Source organism: Plectropomus leopardus, chromosome 3, assembly GCF_026936395.1.
Source record: "Plectropomus leopardus strain MGB_pleo_1.0 chromosome 3, ASM2693639v1, whole genome shotgun sequence".
In the NCBI taxonomy this organism is placed as follows: domain Eukaryota; kingdom Metazoa; phylum Chordata; class Actinopteri; order Perciformes; family Serranidae; genus Plectropomus; species Plectropomus leopardus.
In genome coordinates this window covers 32787244-32804229 of record NC_142178.1, presented here as the reverse complement: position 1 = coordinate 32804229, position 16986 = coordinate 32787244, and the positions used below count along the sequence as shown (strand labels likewise).

General features: G+C 38.9%; 1 long non-coding RNA gene across 1 annotated transcript in view; it reads right to left on the bottom strand.

Annotated features, from left to right (window-relative positions):
* Positions 1 to 16986, bottom strand: part of LOC148190033 (uncharacterized) — a 62193-nt gene that overhangs the window by 42706 nt on the left and 2501 nt on the right. Inside the window, exons 2-3 of the long non-coding RNA XR_015775707.1 lie at positions 15898 to 15974; positions 2944 to 2976 (exon numbers count right to left, since the gene is read on the bottom strand). This is a non-coding gene — a long non-coding RNA (uncharacterized LOC148190033). The remainder of the gene's footprint in view (positions 1 to 2943; positions 2977 to 15897; positions 15975 to 16986) is intronic.

Genomic DNA, 16986 nt, shown 5'->3' with positions numbered 1-16986 from the left:
CGAGAAATCAAACAGAAAGTGTCATTAAATACGATGAGAGAAGAGAGGGAGACTTGTGTGAGAGAAATCAACCATCATCATCTCCATCCGTACGAGTTCCTCGCTTCATTCTCCCTGTCCTAACACATTGCCCAGTAAACAGGCTGAGGCCAACGGCTCAACTCAACGCCACCACGTGTTATCCCAGAGTGTCTGCTTACGCCTTCCTGGGTCTAATCAGCTCTGACAAACCAAATATCTCTGGAGAGTTTGCGCCACTTGGTTTGACTTGTCGGTTGACTTCTAACTACACAGCAGATTGCACGGCTTTGAGGTCAGCTGCTTTTCCAGCAGTTAACATGCAGACAGTTTAAAGGGTTAAAGCTGATGAGTGACACAGAACCCCAGAATACAGCAAATAAATGAAGCTTTAATATTTAGATTTAATATTTTCTATAAAACAGCTTAAGATCAGCCCAGCTTCACATTCTAGTTCTTATTCTTTTACTATATTCTGTCAAGGTTTTAATGTTTTTCATACTGATTAGATAAGAACAAGAAGACTGAACTAAATGTTCAATCATCTAGTCAAAATGTAAGAAGTAGCTCTGCATCATCATCACCATCACCGTGTCTATCTGTGTGTGTTCAGTGATGCTGACTGTGTGCGTTCACTGGTGCGTTCACATACTCTTGCATGACAGCTAAAGTAGCTCCGTCTAACGGCACTGATGTTCCCTGCCATTTGCCTTCAGGGCTTTTCCTCATTCTCTCTCTTCATCACTGACTTTTAAAGTGTATTTCTGTTTTTTTTTTTTTTGTTTCTCCTTCAGGAAACATGACCAACAAAGCTTGGCTTCAGAGAGAGCGAGGCCACTGATCTTAGTGTCTGTTTAGTGAGTTATCGTGGCCCGGCCAAAGTCTTCCGCCAGTTTACGTGTCATTCAGTAAAATGCAGGTTGAAGTGAGGGCAAATAAAGTTGGGGTTAAATGTTGCCTCTTCCTGAACTCCTTTTATAAACTAATGGTATGTGAGACTGCAGGTTAGATGTTACTCAGCTTTTGACATTCCTACAGCTAAAACATCTGTTGTAATTCATCTATTTAAACTCGTCTTTTAATTTAAATTTAATTTTGTCTTGATCTTGTTTAATTCTATTATTAGTACTATTATTTCTGTGTTTACTGCCAAAATTTTCGGATTGTATTTACTCTTTTTGGTACAGGTTGTTGTTATTTTTGTTTTGTAATTGTTTCTCTTGTGTCTGGCCTTCATTCAGCATCTATGTTTGGCTCTTATTGTTATGTTGCCTCTGCAAGAAACCCTTCTTCCTTCTGCTTTGCCTTGTTTGTCAAATAAATAGCAAACAAAATGCAAACCACAGACAAATTTATTGTGTTACATTATGTCACATACACCTTTGTAAAGATAATAATTAAATTAGCTGAATGCTAATAACGACATGATAACAAGCTGATGTTTAGCAGGTATAATGTTTATATGTTTACCAAGTGTCATGGCACACCATCCAAATAGTTTCTGAGATGTTTCACTATGGATCACAGTGTAGACTGACCAACCAACGCCCCTGGACTCCCACCATTAGCATGGCAAACATAGAGCCCAAACCATGTTACACCCATGACAAAGCTAGCAATAATCAGGTAATACGTCATCCATCTGTAATGGTTCCCCCACTACAGTACTTTATAAAGTGTTTCCCAAATTACACATCAGGTAGCAGACTCATGGCCAAAGTTATTCACCCATAGAGAGGTATTCATTACTTTTTGATGCTACAGAGCTGCATCTGTCTCTGTCCCTTCTTGTAAATGTCATGTATATGCCAGATATATTTATGCCAGCACAATGTACAGTGTTTCCATATTGCAATATTTCACCAGCAATAGTATGCAATTCACATGCTATTGATTTCATACAAAGGTTTCAGACTAAAAAAATCTTGCATACTGTTTCAGAAAACTAAATAGCATGTTATTATGGCATTTCGGATGCAGCCAAATAGTTACACAGTTTTTACATTCTAAAAACATAACTACTTAACAACGTGGTCTAATTAAAATTCAAGAAAAGGCCCTGACAAGATTTTAGCTTTTACAGTAGTCTCTAGCACAGCTATACTGTACATCAAGCACAATTATCAAAACAACAAATACAAAATACTTCCAATTGTCTGGTCAATAATGTCTTCAGTCTTTCCACATAAAATGAGAGCTAAACAGTTACTACAGTGCCAATCAACCAAGAAGCACATACTCAGTGGCTCTGTCACCTATCCACAAAAATAGAGCTTTTCCATTGGCACTTTTGATCTTGCTGAGTCAAAACATGCCACGTTGGTTTGTGTTTCCATTACCAGTTCAAATCAAGTCAAATCGCACCTGATGGTTTCAAAGTAGGTTGTGGTGACGTCAAATAGATCATTCAGTGACGATTCAGGGGAATGTTTTCATTTTTCCATCATTAAGCGGTAATCGAGGTCGTAACAACAGCCTAAAAATCTATGATGATAATTAACTGAATAGCAGTGGAATGGTTAACAGCGCTAAATGGAGTGCTGTTAAAGCATCATCAACTCAAGACAACCATGCCATCAGTTAAAGACACACTTTCAAGCAGGCAGCCCTGTTGTATTAAGACAGTATTTATGAGGCTTTTCCCCCCAGTATATCAAGTGTATTTTTCTTTTCCCCACTAAACCCTCTTGGATCTACTGTTCGGTGGTGTAATAATAACAATATTGCATGGTCTACTTCTTGCATAAGGAATAGTAGGGGGACATGGACTTGAGCTGCAACAGGAAGTGAAGGAACATCAGAGGCCTCGGGGAAACAACTACCTAATTGAATTGCATTTTACTTTGCTACTTTCCACAAAAACTAAAAGGATTGGAGGTTGAGGAAAAGATAGGAGAGATAAAAAAGAATAAAAACAGTTTTTACCTGAATGATGCAAAGGGCATTCCAGAGCACTCTCTGTAAGGACAGAAACAAAAGATATCTCTGAGTCACTGAATGGTCTATTATGCTTCCAGCTGAAAATAAAGTAAGACCATATTTACCGCAAGTCCTGACATTTATTTTGAATGACATTTCAATTCCAACATTTGACTTCATCACCCCAATTTAACATCAGTCAGACAGTGAATCAGACAAAATATTCAAACTATCCCTTAGGTCAATCGTCTGAGTGTCCATCCATGAAGACATTTCAGACATCTGTGAGGAGTCAAAAATAAAATAATCCAATTAGTTGAGTAAACAACCAAATATTTTTACCTCTGTATACATTTTCTGAATAAGTTTGATCTTAATTTGGTTTGCAAAGAACCCCATAAAAATCATATAGTCTTTTCACATTGTTTCTTCTCTTCATTAACTTTGCTCAGTTTTCATTGAATCATAATGACAAACACTAAAAATACAGCTTTCCAAAAGTCCACATCCTCCGCTTTTATATTTGTTTCAGTGGCCACATGGCTTTAGGGCATTTTACGGTAAGAGAAACAGCTAGAACAAATTAGGAAAACTAGTTTTGTGTGCGTTCCTGTACTGAACATGTATCTCTGCCAGTTTGTGCCAGTGCACATTTGTGTTCATGTGTTGTGCTTCTTTAAGCCACCATCCTAAGAGAAGTTAAATGCCAGACTGTCTGCTAGGGTACAATATATTTGTCCTTTACTGCTTAAAACAATATGTTGGATTCAATACATGACATTAGTACAGCCTATGACCTGTTAAAGCTTCACAAACCAACATTTTTTTCTATCTAAACAACGGATCTGATGACTTCTTACAGTGTGAAAGGGATCACTTGTAGGGACAAATCCACAGAAAATAACGGCCCAACTCTGCAGCTCTACAAATAATTTTTGCCAATTGTTCTGGTACAACCTTCAGATTCTGCTCAAGATCATATCCAGCAGCAACAGACTATAGTATTTAGCAAAAAGCTCTAAAAAACCAACTGCGTGCTACCTGACCCGCACCAAACAAAAATCAAATACATGGTGTAGCATCTCGTGAGCTTAAGACATAGGTATCTTTCTCTGGAGTTGGTAAAAAAAACAAAATAGAGTTAAGTAAAATTTGTCAGGTGCCTTGAAACATGGCTCCAACAGGATGGCAATATCTGCTGGATGTGAAAATAATACACAACTGTTAGCTAGAAAGTTGGGTAAGGGCAATAAAAGGGATGTGTTTACATCTCAGCATGCAGTTTGTGGTGTGGAACAATAATGTAAGAACTCCACCCTGTTAACTCAACTCATCAATTAACAGTATTGATATGACAAAGAGATAAATAGATAGATAGATAGACAGACAGATAAATAGATAGATTATTGCAACAATCAGTACATACAACAAAATTCCATCATTTTACCAAAACTTTCAAGGTTTTTACTGATTCCATGATTTTTCCAAGCCTGAAAAACAATAATGTGGAATTCCATGACTTTTCTAGGGACTGTGGGAACCCTGTGAAGAATACACTGACATTAAAGACCCATGTATGTTGATGTTCAATCCAAGTCAGGTAACATTAAATTGCTGCATCAAACACAGACTCATTTAGCAGTGGTGGGCAGACTGAGGTAAAGTCCCTCTTCCCAAGCACTCATTAAAACAATGACCAACATCATAAGAGTGCTGAACGCAACTCAGTCTGACTCAGAGAGTGTGGCATTTAAGCATAATGTGCTCGGAGTGCTGCAGCCTGAGTTTGTTCATTCCTGTGCAGAGAGTTATGTATTCAAATTGGTCCAATACAGACATACTGACATTGTTCTCTTTGATATTACTCACTGACCATATCCAGATGTGCCTTTAGTTTAACAGCATGAATTGCCCATGAGAAAAAGTTTAGTCAAGAAATCCAATATTTTGTTTTCCCGGTTGTACTGAATCGTGACCTCGTAACCACAAATAATATTGTGAAATTTGTGTACCATTACAGCCTGACTAATCTCTGCATGCCTATATAACTATGAAATTGTGTCTTCATGAACACTGAAAAAATAATTCACACTGATGTATTGTCTATTTAAAATCATTATCCCATCTTAGATTCCCACGTTTTGTGTGTGCTATCTGTGTGTGAGAAGGTGCCGACAGAAGTTGCCCTAGGAAATCGACGTAATCACACACAAATGGTGCAGAGCTGTGTCCAATTTCACACGCACTGTCGCTGCTCACGGCTACTCTGCTCCGACCTCTGACCCCTTCAGCAACCAGACACTTGCTGTTGTGGTACAATACTATGGCAACAACACTCCAACCAAATCAAAAGCAGATACTGTCTTTTAACAAGTCATGAGCAATGAAATTCAGGAATAAAAACAAGGTTATTATTAATTTAGGAAATGATTTCACAACACTGGTACTGTGAGAGTCAGGCATTTTGATTGTTCTATGTCATAAATGTAATTATTTTAAATTATGTGACTGAAAAATACATCAGTATAGAGATTAAGACTCAATGTCAAACTTCCCAAAATGCAAGCCAGAGAGGATATCAGAAAGGTATGAATGTTGAGAAAAGCAAAAGCCCCAAAACTCAAATCCCTCCTCCTTCCCCTTTACACACAAAAAAGAAAACCACAACAAATAAAGGAAAAGCAGAACGAGGGGTAAACAAACTCAGTACTGGTGAAACTGCCACTTGTTAAAAGAGCTTAAGCTGGCAAATTAGTTTTGGGGTCAGCCCCTGACTCTGGGCCATTGTCTGCCATGACACCAGTTCGTCATGCCTCTGCAGAGAAAATCAAATAAAACAATAGCAGCGTAACAGGAAAGATCAGTTGATGTTTTAGTAAATCCTCGTGATGGCCATTGTGGGAGTCATGGATGGGTAGCCATGAGAGTGTTTAGTAAAGGAAGTGACTCAAAGAGATGTCCAACTGTGTGCTGCTCACACAAGGTCTTAGTTATCACACTCAGTTAGACAGTGAAAAAACAACACAAAAAAGGAGGTTTCAACTTCAAGGAGCAAATGGATACATTTATGTTTTTCGGAGCCATTGGGTGTTTCAATTCGCACTTGTTCAACATTTTCCCTTATCTATACTGCTAGAAAGGGTACTGTCTTGCTATATGTATCTTATTTTGAATGTTATCCAAGGATACAACAACCAAGACAATGAATTGAGAAAAATGAAGAAGTATATTCTGCACAACACTAAGTTTTAGTAAATGTATTTTTAGGCTATATCCATATTACTTACTAGGGCATTTTAGCAGCCCTAAAACTGAGCAGTTTGTAAACGCTTTCTGATTGGGTGTTAAAAGCTATGACATGTCCTCTGATTGGTCATGCCCGAGTTATGTGACCATTTTCTGAAAGAAAACACATTACGTTAGCCTGCATGTATCTATGAGTATTGACTACTTGGTGATATTTTGACATGGCTAACAAATTACAGGCGTTGTTGTAACAGTTGCAACAGTTGTTACTGATAGCAGGTGCAGTTTGTTATCATGCTACTACTGCTTACATGTGCAGGAGGTAAGCTATTATTCAAGCAATCTGTGACAGTTCTTGTGTTCAGCGATGCTTCCTGTTTACACAAGCTCACACATATGCATTGTACCTGTATGGGTATGCATGGGTTTTAAGGTGTGTTAGTACAGACAGCCATTGTTTTTGTTTAAAGACTCCGTTCGCCCTAAATTGAAAACACTGTAATGTGGATCTGTAGCCTTAGATTGCATAAATACTATCATGCAATGTTTTTTTTATATCGACAGCATTTCCAACCTGTTCTCATTCTGAACTCGGAAAATAGTGCTGCACGGTCAGTTCTTTCGGCGTACAACTGTGACGCCAAAAGCCACCTTCCAGGTCTACATGCAGTGTCCACAGGTGGCGTCACTTCACAACACAGCCAGACAAAACTGGTTGTGTGCCCCTGAAGCACTGAAGGACAGCATCAGGTAATAACACTGCCACATTTGAAATAATTCAAAGTTCACTTGGTTTCACATAAGACACAAACACCCGTCTTGGGTCCTGTGTTTGCTTGACCCATCCACAACCACAATATGGCTCCTTTCACAGACTTTTGCTCTCTATTCTACTTCCTTTTTTACCCCTGTCAGTGTATTTGTCGTGTGATAGCGAAAATAAGGATTATACACAAACTCTTGTGCATTACTTTTCGTGGGTATACATACAGTGTCTGAGAACAGCCTGTCCTGTATTCATTGTAAACTGAGGAGTTGCTTGCTGCAGATTTCAGTCTTAACAGTTTCAAACTTTGGGATATTTTGTGCAAACATTACTGTTGTCGCAGCCTGGCTAAATATGAATGTCTGTTCAATCGAGCTTAGCCTGAAGTCTGCATTTGCCCTTTTCAGTGTCCTCACATACACACACGGAAGCGTACATACACCTCATTCAGTTACTCATGCCCCCCTTAACCTGCCGCCCCCACACACACATACACACAGTCTACTGTTCTTCTGCCCTTACTGTGTGCACGTCCAGTGGCAGGCCCGAGTCTGTAATTGCTGCCTCTGTGGCATGGACAGACAGGCGGACTGGGGATTGGAGATGACACGCACCCATTATTAGTGGACCAAGTGCTGTTTTTGCAATTACAGAGGGTTTGGCTGAGCACACTGAATCAGACTCTGGGATTCTCTATTCAGGAGCCATTTAAACTCCAACTGGCTGCACAGCTTCTGTTGGCCGTGGCCTAAACAGCACTGGGCTGGGCCTCTCTGTGAGCCTGACAATCAGTTCTGATGGGGTTTGGAAAGGATAAATGAATCAGGTCTCCACTTTTTGAAAAGTCTGAATCAAGAGTCCAACAATCCAATTTTTAAATTTTTTTTTTCTTTTTTTTTGCAGAGGCAGCACCCAGGTGGCCGAGGCAGGCAGTGTAGACAAAGTGGTGAAAAGGCTGCCTGGCTGCTGGAGGCCTGACAGCCTGAAGGCAGAGCAGACAGGAAAAAGAGGACTAAAATGAACATCTTCACTATCCGTCACATCTCTTTAAGGTGCAACATAGAGAGTATCAGCAATACAAAGTGACTTAACAGCCAGTACACTATGATGCTGAAGCAGGGTGTCTAAACCACCTGTAAATTATCCTGTTACATGTAATGTAAATAATGACAGATAATAGAGAGACTGCTCTAAAATGCAATGCCATACATTGTAAATCTTACAGCTATAATTCTACATATCTGGAAATGTTAATTATGGTGGAACCAACAGAGTGCAGGAGTGAGTCCAAAAACACTGACATCAGTTTGCACTTTTACACTTCTGCTTCCCTCGTCTCAGAGTCAGTGGGGTTTTTTGAGAGGGTTTTTGGTTAGATGCCTAAAGTAAGGTATGTGCTTAACATTTAAGATTTTTTTACATTTTGTTCTAAAATATGTCAAAAAAAAATAAGTCAGTATCGTCATCACGCCAAACATGGCTTAACAGCCTTGTTATGGCGGTGAGGTTGAAGTCATGCAACTTAGAGTTAGTTTATAGCCTACTGTTAGCTTTTACTTTACTTACACTTTAAAAATCCTAAAAACAGTGTTATTTTGTGAAGATGAACTTGCTAAGCAAAACATGTAACTATCTTAAATAGTTTTTTTTGCCGCAGACCTTATTTCCTGCAATAATCCATATTCCATGGAAAAATCCCATTGTCTTTTGTCAAGGGAACCAGAGCCATCCTAACTTGCGAGTCAGCCTAATCAAAAAACAAACAAACAAATTAACAAAATAAATGTCGTCCTTGCAGCAGTCTATAAACAGGCAGACCAACTGTGGGGTTTATAACCAAGAGATTTACTGTAGTTGTCAGGTTACATGTGGCAGGCATACACATTTTAGGAGATACTTATTTGCTTCCTTCCCAATAGTTAGATGAGAAGCTAAATACCACTCTCATATTTATCCATAATACCAGAGACTACAGCTGAGGGACAGTTATCTTAGCATAAAAACAGAAACAGGGGGCAACAGCTAGCCTGGCAGAAAGAGAGAAGGCAAAAAGAATAAATGTCAGCACCACTGAATCTCACTGATTAGCATGGTATATCCTGTTTGTTTAATGTGTTCAAAAACAAACACGTGTAACAACAATTTGTGGTTTTACTGGGATTATGTGCCAAACTATTTCTTGGCACAGAGCATTGACTTCCTGGAGTCACTGCTAAACTTACAGTGATGACAAGACTTCAAGATGTGACTGCTTCCGGCCAAGAAATAATCTGCTTGCAGTTTTTCTGCCAAACTATTCTGTAGCTTCATATTATTTTCCAAAGCATTCCTTTACAAGAAAGAAAAGTCTCCACCCCTGCATTTACTCAAAAGATCTGTCAAATGACATGATTGTTACTTTTGTACAAAGAAGATGCAGAAAAATTGTTTACAGATTTCCTGCGTGGTCGTATGCACATATCAGTTACATTTTGCAGCACTTTCTTCTTATTCCTTTTGAATGCACTCACTGGCAGACAAATGTCTGGATTGCAAGCATTATCTGTATGTATCTGTATTAAGTACACTTAAAATTATACAAATATCTTCAAGGCATGACAAAAAAAATACACAAGGAACAGTAGATTAAAAAATTTACTTGGGTTGTTACACGATTCATTTTTAAAATTTAATCACATAATTTCAATAGTTAATCTCTATTAATTTCATTTTACAACCACGTTTTCAATTCCATTATTTTGCATTACAAAACAGTTAAAAGTCCATATTTATCAAGTGACAGCAAAAAAACTGCATGGGACGGGAATAATGTAGGTTTATCTGTAAAGGGGATCTGATCTTGAGATCACAGGTCAAAGGGAATCCTGTAAAATGACCATTCAGCTTTTCTATTGCCAAAATTTAGCATATTCGAATCATCACTCTGGCTTTAAAACTTAGCCTGATATAGCCAGACAGGACTAATGGTTGGTGATTAACGCAATTAAAAGAAAATAATGCATTATGCACAGACCTTAATCGCATCACGATAAACGCGTTAACGCTGACAGCCCTAAAATTTACCTCTCAGTAAAGAAGTAGCTGAACAATCAGCACACATACTGTGCAGCTGTATTCTCAGGTAGAGGAGTTCCCAGGAAGTCTAGACATACATATTAGTTCTGCCCAGCAGGTCAGTATGAGAGGGGGGCTGACTCGGAGCCAGCCAGCCGCTCAGGCATGAGGAAGGTTTGAACCTCTCTGAGTCTATAAGGTCCGGTGCTGGGGCTGTGGTTGTTGTGCCGGCAGCCAGTGGCTGCTGCGTACCTGCAATCTCCCTGATGATAATGCAACATGGCAGCCCCGAGGGCAAAGCCCATACAACTTTCTCAGCCCTCTCTGAGTAATTGGTGACCTCTGAACCTGCCCTTCGTATAAAGGAAGGGAGGGGAGGGGAAAAGGGAGAGAAGGGGAGGAGGGGGAGACAGGACAAGGGATAGTCAACAGAGACACTGGAAAAGGGGAGACAGGGTCATAAAGAGGAAAGGAAGACAGAAGGCAGGAGAGGGAAAAATCAAGGAGACGCGAGCTGAGAGGAAAAGGTTAATCTCTTTTACTGCGGATAGTTTGAAAGTTCAACAGAGACAGAAAAAGTCTGCAGCCCAGTTGTGTCCATCACACATCGGGGGCAAATGGGGAGACCCTTTACATTCAGTCTGTCCTCTAACTGCATGTTGTATAAGTCCTTCTCAAACTATGTTCCAGAAATGCAGTATTTTCCCTAATGTACCAGTGCGATCAAAATAGCCATTAACTGTTTTGAATAAAATGGTTGAAGGTGGAACAAAACAAAGGACTTTTGCTCTAGAGACAGGAATTGTGCTCTGGTTTAGTGTACTAAAAAACTCTGGTTAAGATTCGGGAAAGATCGTGGTTTGGAGTAAAGCGAGAAAAGAAAACACACACTCTCTTGTTCTTCAGCTTTGAATTTTTGAGTATTTAACCAAGACCATAAACTTTCCCTAACCTTAACCAAGAGCTTTGAGTCACGTAATGCTGCAATCATGTCATATTGGAGTTGCCATAATTACCAGTTTCTGACTTGCAGTGTTTCAATCCAAGACTCAATCATGACTGGGAAATTCAGATTTTTCTGAAAGGCTGCATACATTAAATTTGGCACTTGATAATACAAAAGTGCCTGAATACGTAAACAAGTTTGAACACCTCACATCTGCCAAAATCTGCATTCAGGGTAATTAAACCCAAATATAATGGATAGTGTGTTATATTGTTCATGCACAGTGTTTTTAACCCTCACACAACCAGTTGTGTAACCATAAGAAATTGTCTTGAGTGGACTGGTGATAACTTTTGCAACTCATGAGGATAAGGAGGATAAGGAACACGTGGAAATTGTTTTGTTTGCAGAGTAAAAATTCTTACTTTCAAAAGATCAAGAGAATTAAATATAGTTGAACTTCAGTAAACCTGAATCTCTCCTAACGGCACACTCTCATAACAACTTGTCAATATAGCGACTTGGTCAGTAGATTTTTGCATATGCATATGACCCACTAGGTACCCTACTGCGTCTGTTGTTGACGTTCAAAAACGTCGTGTCACTTTATGTCTAAATGCATTGGGTCCGGGGCACCAGTAGCTCAGCTGGTAGAGCAGGTGCCCCATGTACAGAGGCTGTGTCCTTGCCACAACAAGGTTCAACTCTGGCCTCAGCCCTTTGCTGCATGTCATCCCCTCTCTCTCCCCTTTTCACGCTTAGTCTGTCCTATCAATTAAAGGCCAAAAGCCCAAAAAATGAATTTGAAAAAATGCATTGTGTCATTGGTAAAATACACTTTGCAGGAAATGTACAGTTTATCTTTTTTAAAATAAACTTACATCAGTATAACACCTTGTACTGTATTTATGTTGATTTCCTTGTGCAACAAATGCACATGGTTAGGTTTAGGCATTAAAAGCACGTGGTTAGGTTTTGAAAAAAAATCCACCATGGTTTAACTCAACATTCAAGCAGGAAGTGAACAGCTGGCTCCACGGTGAAAGTTTGGGGTTTGTTGGTCCCATTCACTTCCCCTTACGCCCATCCTATTAGACTCTCCAGCTCCTTATATATTACCTTTTTACCAGCGGTGTTTCAGATCGTGGCTGTCCTGCGGTGTATAATCCCGTCGCAAAAGGTGCCTTTTTGCATCGGTGTCTGAATTCCGAAATCACCAACCAAGCAGCAGTATTTGACAAGTTGAGCGTGAGAACAGACTGGTCTGAAACCACACTGTAGGCATAACAAAAATAAATAGTTTAATGTGTTCAAAAACAAACAAGTTGAAGTATTTTTCTTATTTTGCTCAATGACTGAATATTACATACACTGAAAAGCATTGTATTTTATGTCTCCATCTGCTGGTGGACTATCCCAATAAAAGTATACATAATATGATGATTCCACTCCAGAAGAGACTTGATAATCACTAAAATAAGGAGGGGAAAAAGTGGATATATTGATGTCGGTATAAGTTACCAACTAAATTTGTTGTTTTTTAGTGGCATATTGGATTTTGGCAAAAAAAAAAATCCAATATCCCCGCATCCATAATCTATTTGCTGTTTCTTGGTAGTGGTATATAAAAAAACTGATGCTATAGGGTTAACAAAAAAGTATTCATATGAAAAAACAAAGGCCAATGCTCACCTAGAACTGAAGGATGGGCAGAAGCAACACTGTATGGCTGAATATGTAAAAAAAAACAAAAAAACAAAAAGATGAATCACATCAACTGAACACCAAACTGCCCATCATCTATAGGCAGTCATTTCAAAACACTAATTTGCTCTTGAGAGCTACAATTAAAACATAAAACACATCGCCACATATTTCAATATGTAGCACAGCCATATGGTACAGAGATGCTCTTTGTCCTTGGAGCTTTCTATAAAGCTATCTATTCTTTCCCCACAGTGCTCCATGTTACCCATCTCTATCTTTATCTTTGGGCAGTACATATTAGTCTGTTCCACTGCATTCATCGCTCCGGCCCTGTCTGTGTTGGTTTTTCTATGCAGTATGAATCCATTTGTCTCCACTGACGGAAAATAATTGCAAAGCAAACAAATCATCTCTGCCACATTGAGCAGGCCTCTACTCCTGGGGCATAGCAGCTAGATAGCTACAGGAATGAAAGACGGACCGACACAGAGAGGAACGGAGAGAGAGAGAGGAGAGAGAGGAAGAGAGAAGGATGGAGGAAGTTCAGAGCAAAGTGGTTTGGCATTTGCATTATATGTGCAGAGTGTTAAAACGGGTTATGTTAGAGAAACTGATGCAGTGAGATTGAAAGTGACTACACAGTGCATTGGGGAGGCAAAAAGAGAGAGCGATGGAGAGAGAGAGAGAGAAACAGGCAGAAACCTCAGTAGAGGTCTGCCAGATGGAAACTCACTCCAGGAACATAAGGAGGAGACATCTGGGAACACACTGCCTTGGAAAGAAGATAATTATAGCATGATTCAAAAATGGCCTTTTCGAAAAGAAAACCTACAAATGCATCATAACTGTCCATGTTGTTCTGAATATGTAACTAGCAGAGTTCATTGATGCTGCTAGAAGAAATATGTTGCTGAAATTTTATGAGAAAATACATCAAGGCTTATTTAACATGAAGTTGAATCTTATTTGTTAGGGAGGTGACAATGTTTACATGCCCAACATATCATGCCCTTATTCCAAGAAAGACAATATTCCTACTCAGCTGAAAATAAATATTCCACTAATATTTCTGTTTACATTTAGCCGTGCATACCCTGATTGACGTGTCCTAGTAAGTTGTTTATCAAGTCAAAATATGGAAAAGTGGAATGACTGGAGCCAGTTGTACCATTTTGCTTGTAATGCATCAAAATTGATTATTTCAAAGTTTTCCACTGGCTGCAGACTGTTCGACTGTGAGAACATGACCTCCCTCTTTTATTTCTTCAACCAACTTCTTGAAAAGTTCGTCATTGCCATATTTATGCATATCCCAAAACCAGGTGGGGACAATTTTTATAATGCATATATTTTTTAATCCCTGGCAAAGACCAGTAGTGGTTTGAACATGTTGGCTTTTTAATGATTTAGCCTCTATAATAAAGGCTTTTAAATGCAATTTGTTCTTGTTTTTTCATGTTTTTTACACTTTTGGAGTGCCCGAATTTCCTTCCCGTTCATCTTGTTGATTGCTGTTTACCATGAGCACCCAATACAGATTTTTTTACCTACATTTGATTATAGTCTACAGAGCAACAAGTCATCTCTCTTTTTATCCAAAAGCCTGTTGTTATTCAAGTCTTTCTTGATATTTAGAAGAAGATATGTTTCTACTTCTGACCTGAAAACTTGGTTTCAAGTTCTAATTTTTCCTTGTATCATTTAATATCCATGATTACATAATCATCAGTTAAATGTGAAAAACTAAAATAATGTTTTTGTTGTTATTCATGAAGAGTTTACCACTCAGATTTGACTGACAGTGTCCTGGAAGCACTGGGAAACACAGCTGTCAAACACAGCATCAACTGTCATTTGATTTTGATTCAGATGGTTTGATGTCCTAATTGGTAATTAGAAGTATACAAATATACAATGTGCAGGCCATGTTTATCCTTTTTCATACCCACTTTAGATGAAACCACACTCACTTCCGCATGAAGAAAAGTGGGATATCAGACGTTAATGATTGGCTGCCAGCCTACTGCTAGCCAGGGCCATTCAAAGAGACTGCTGCTAGCCAGTGCTCAGATCTTAAAAAGCCAAATATTTTCATGATCCAGCAGAGAGAGATTGCTGCTGGCTAGTTTGCACGCAGCAATCTCTGTCTCACTTTTCCCAGAAAGTTTGCTGATCTGGTGGGGAGTCGGGGGGCGGTCCAGCCACTGTATGTCCATCTCTGTGAAATATGACAGCTACAGTAGCTTATAATATGGGTAGTTCAAGGGAAACAATTTCTAACCAGCTCTGTGTCATTGCTGTGCTAGCAGTGTGTGCAGAGTGAAAGTCTGGAGGACATCTGCCAGCTGATGAGCATGGAGCTCCGGCTGCCCGCAGCAGGGGGGGAAGCCAAACACCATTCATCTGCACACAATACGATGGAGCTGGTTGAAAATTGTAAAAGTTTCCCCTTAACAGCTTTGTCAACTCAAATTTAGCCAGTGACTGTTAGTAAAAAATCAGCCAGATATACATATATATATCTATATATATCTATATATATATATATATATATATATATATATATATATATATATACATAGAGAGAGAGAGAGAGAGAGAGATAGATATACAGGCATAAAAAAGGTAGAGGCGCATCAAAATCCAACACCCTGCCTCTAAGGTGAAGGATGAAAGGTTGTCAAGTTCCCCCGTGTTTTTTGGCGCCCAGCATGCTGTATTTAATCTAAAGGGGGTTGGAAAAACGCTAGACACCTATGCACCTCTCTTTGTGTCGTCATTGCTGTCATCTATGAGTCCAGCCTTAGTGGTTTATGGACGTGCATAACTACTATGAATTGTTTGTGTGGAAGTATGTGGTATCACATTTCAATACTTAGCCCTGCCCATGTCAAACCAGTACAAAAAGATAAAAGCACAAATAAAAATTTAAAAAAAAGATGAGATGAGAAAAAAAAAAATATATATATATATATATACACAGAAAAACTGTTCAAACTTCATTAGAAAGTTCTATGTTCATGTAGGATTACATTGCTGCACAAAAAATGCTGATCAAAAAACATATTTATTATTATCATAATTACATATTTAAAATAATACTACAGAATTATTACACACATTTTTTTTAAACAAATTTCTTGTTGACTTTTGGGTCATTTCTTCTTTCATTGCTCACTGTTTTCTTCTTGTGTAAACAGATGTGTGTGCTGATTGTCACTACGTTGTGTGTATGTGATACCTTGTTGTGGAGTCGCCGAACAGTTAGTAACGCACACTTCCAACTGCATGTTCTGCATGTGTCAAGATGTCCACTCCCTGTAACAAAGGGTTAAAAGGTTCAAAGAAAAAGTGAGTATTTATCAAGTGACAAACCATAAAATACAGTTTTGCAACTCTATACTCTAATTACTACAAGCTTTCAAAAGCATTGAGGTTCAAAAGGCAAAGACTTCCACAGTTTTGCACTCTTGCTACTGCTATAGACCCAAACTTAATGCAGGCTTTCAATGGGATATTACCAAGACTTCAGTATGACATTCATGGTTTACATACAGTTTTGCAGGATGTATGAGGAGCATAATCCAACATGAGACTTTTATTAACACTTATAAAAAGTTATTGGTGTGACCCACAATATAGTCCACTGACACATAGTCTCATAATGAGGATGTCTCTCCACCTTCTGCAGACTTGCATTAAGCTCATCATCATAAAACCTGCTCTGAGCATATATGACCAGTCTACAAGGTCAATAACTACTTTAGCTTCCTCGTTAACCACATGGATTGCATAATATACACTACACCATGCAGGCCTCCATAAAGCACAGCTAATTATGGGATTTATTATGGATATGAATCACGCTCTGGCTTAATACACTTGCATACATTAGTTCAAGTACAGGTCAGTGTGCTTTAGAAACAGATAGCAGATGGACTGTGAGGTTAGGAGAGGTTGCACGCGATCCAGTCGCCAGCAGACATTATTGATGGACTGCTGTGCATGCTCGGCTCCAGCTGTGACAATTGGGTAAGCTGTAGGATGCAGGTGGTGCAGATGGATTATACTGGATAGACCTAAATAAACACACGCTACAGAATGTATTGCAAGTATGGATTAGTTTTAGGTTTGTCATTACAATGCAGGCATGGTCACTGCACATGACCATGCATGGTCACTTATTTGTATGCTTAATAACATTTTTTAATGTTTGCTTTTGTTTTTTATTAAGTATAATGCATGCCTTCACACCCAGGTAGTTAGTACTGATTGGATGGTCCACATAGGTTTATAAAAGTTAAGCTAATAATAATAGGTTGTAGTTTGG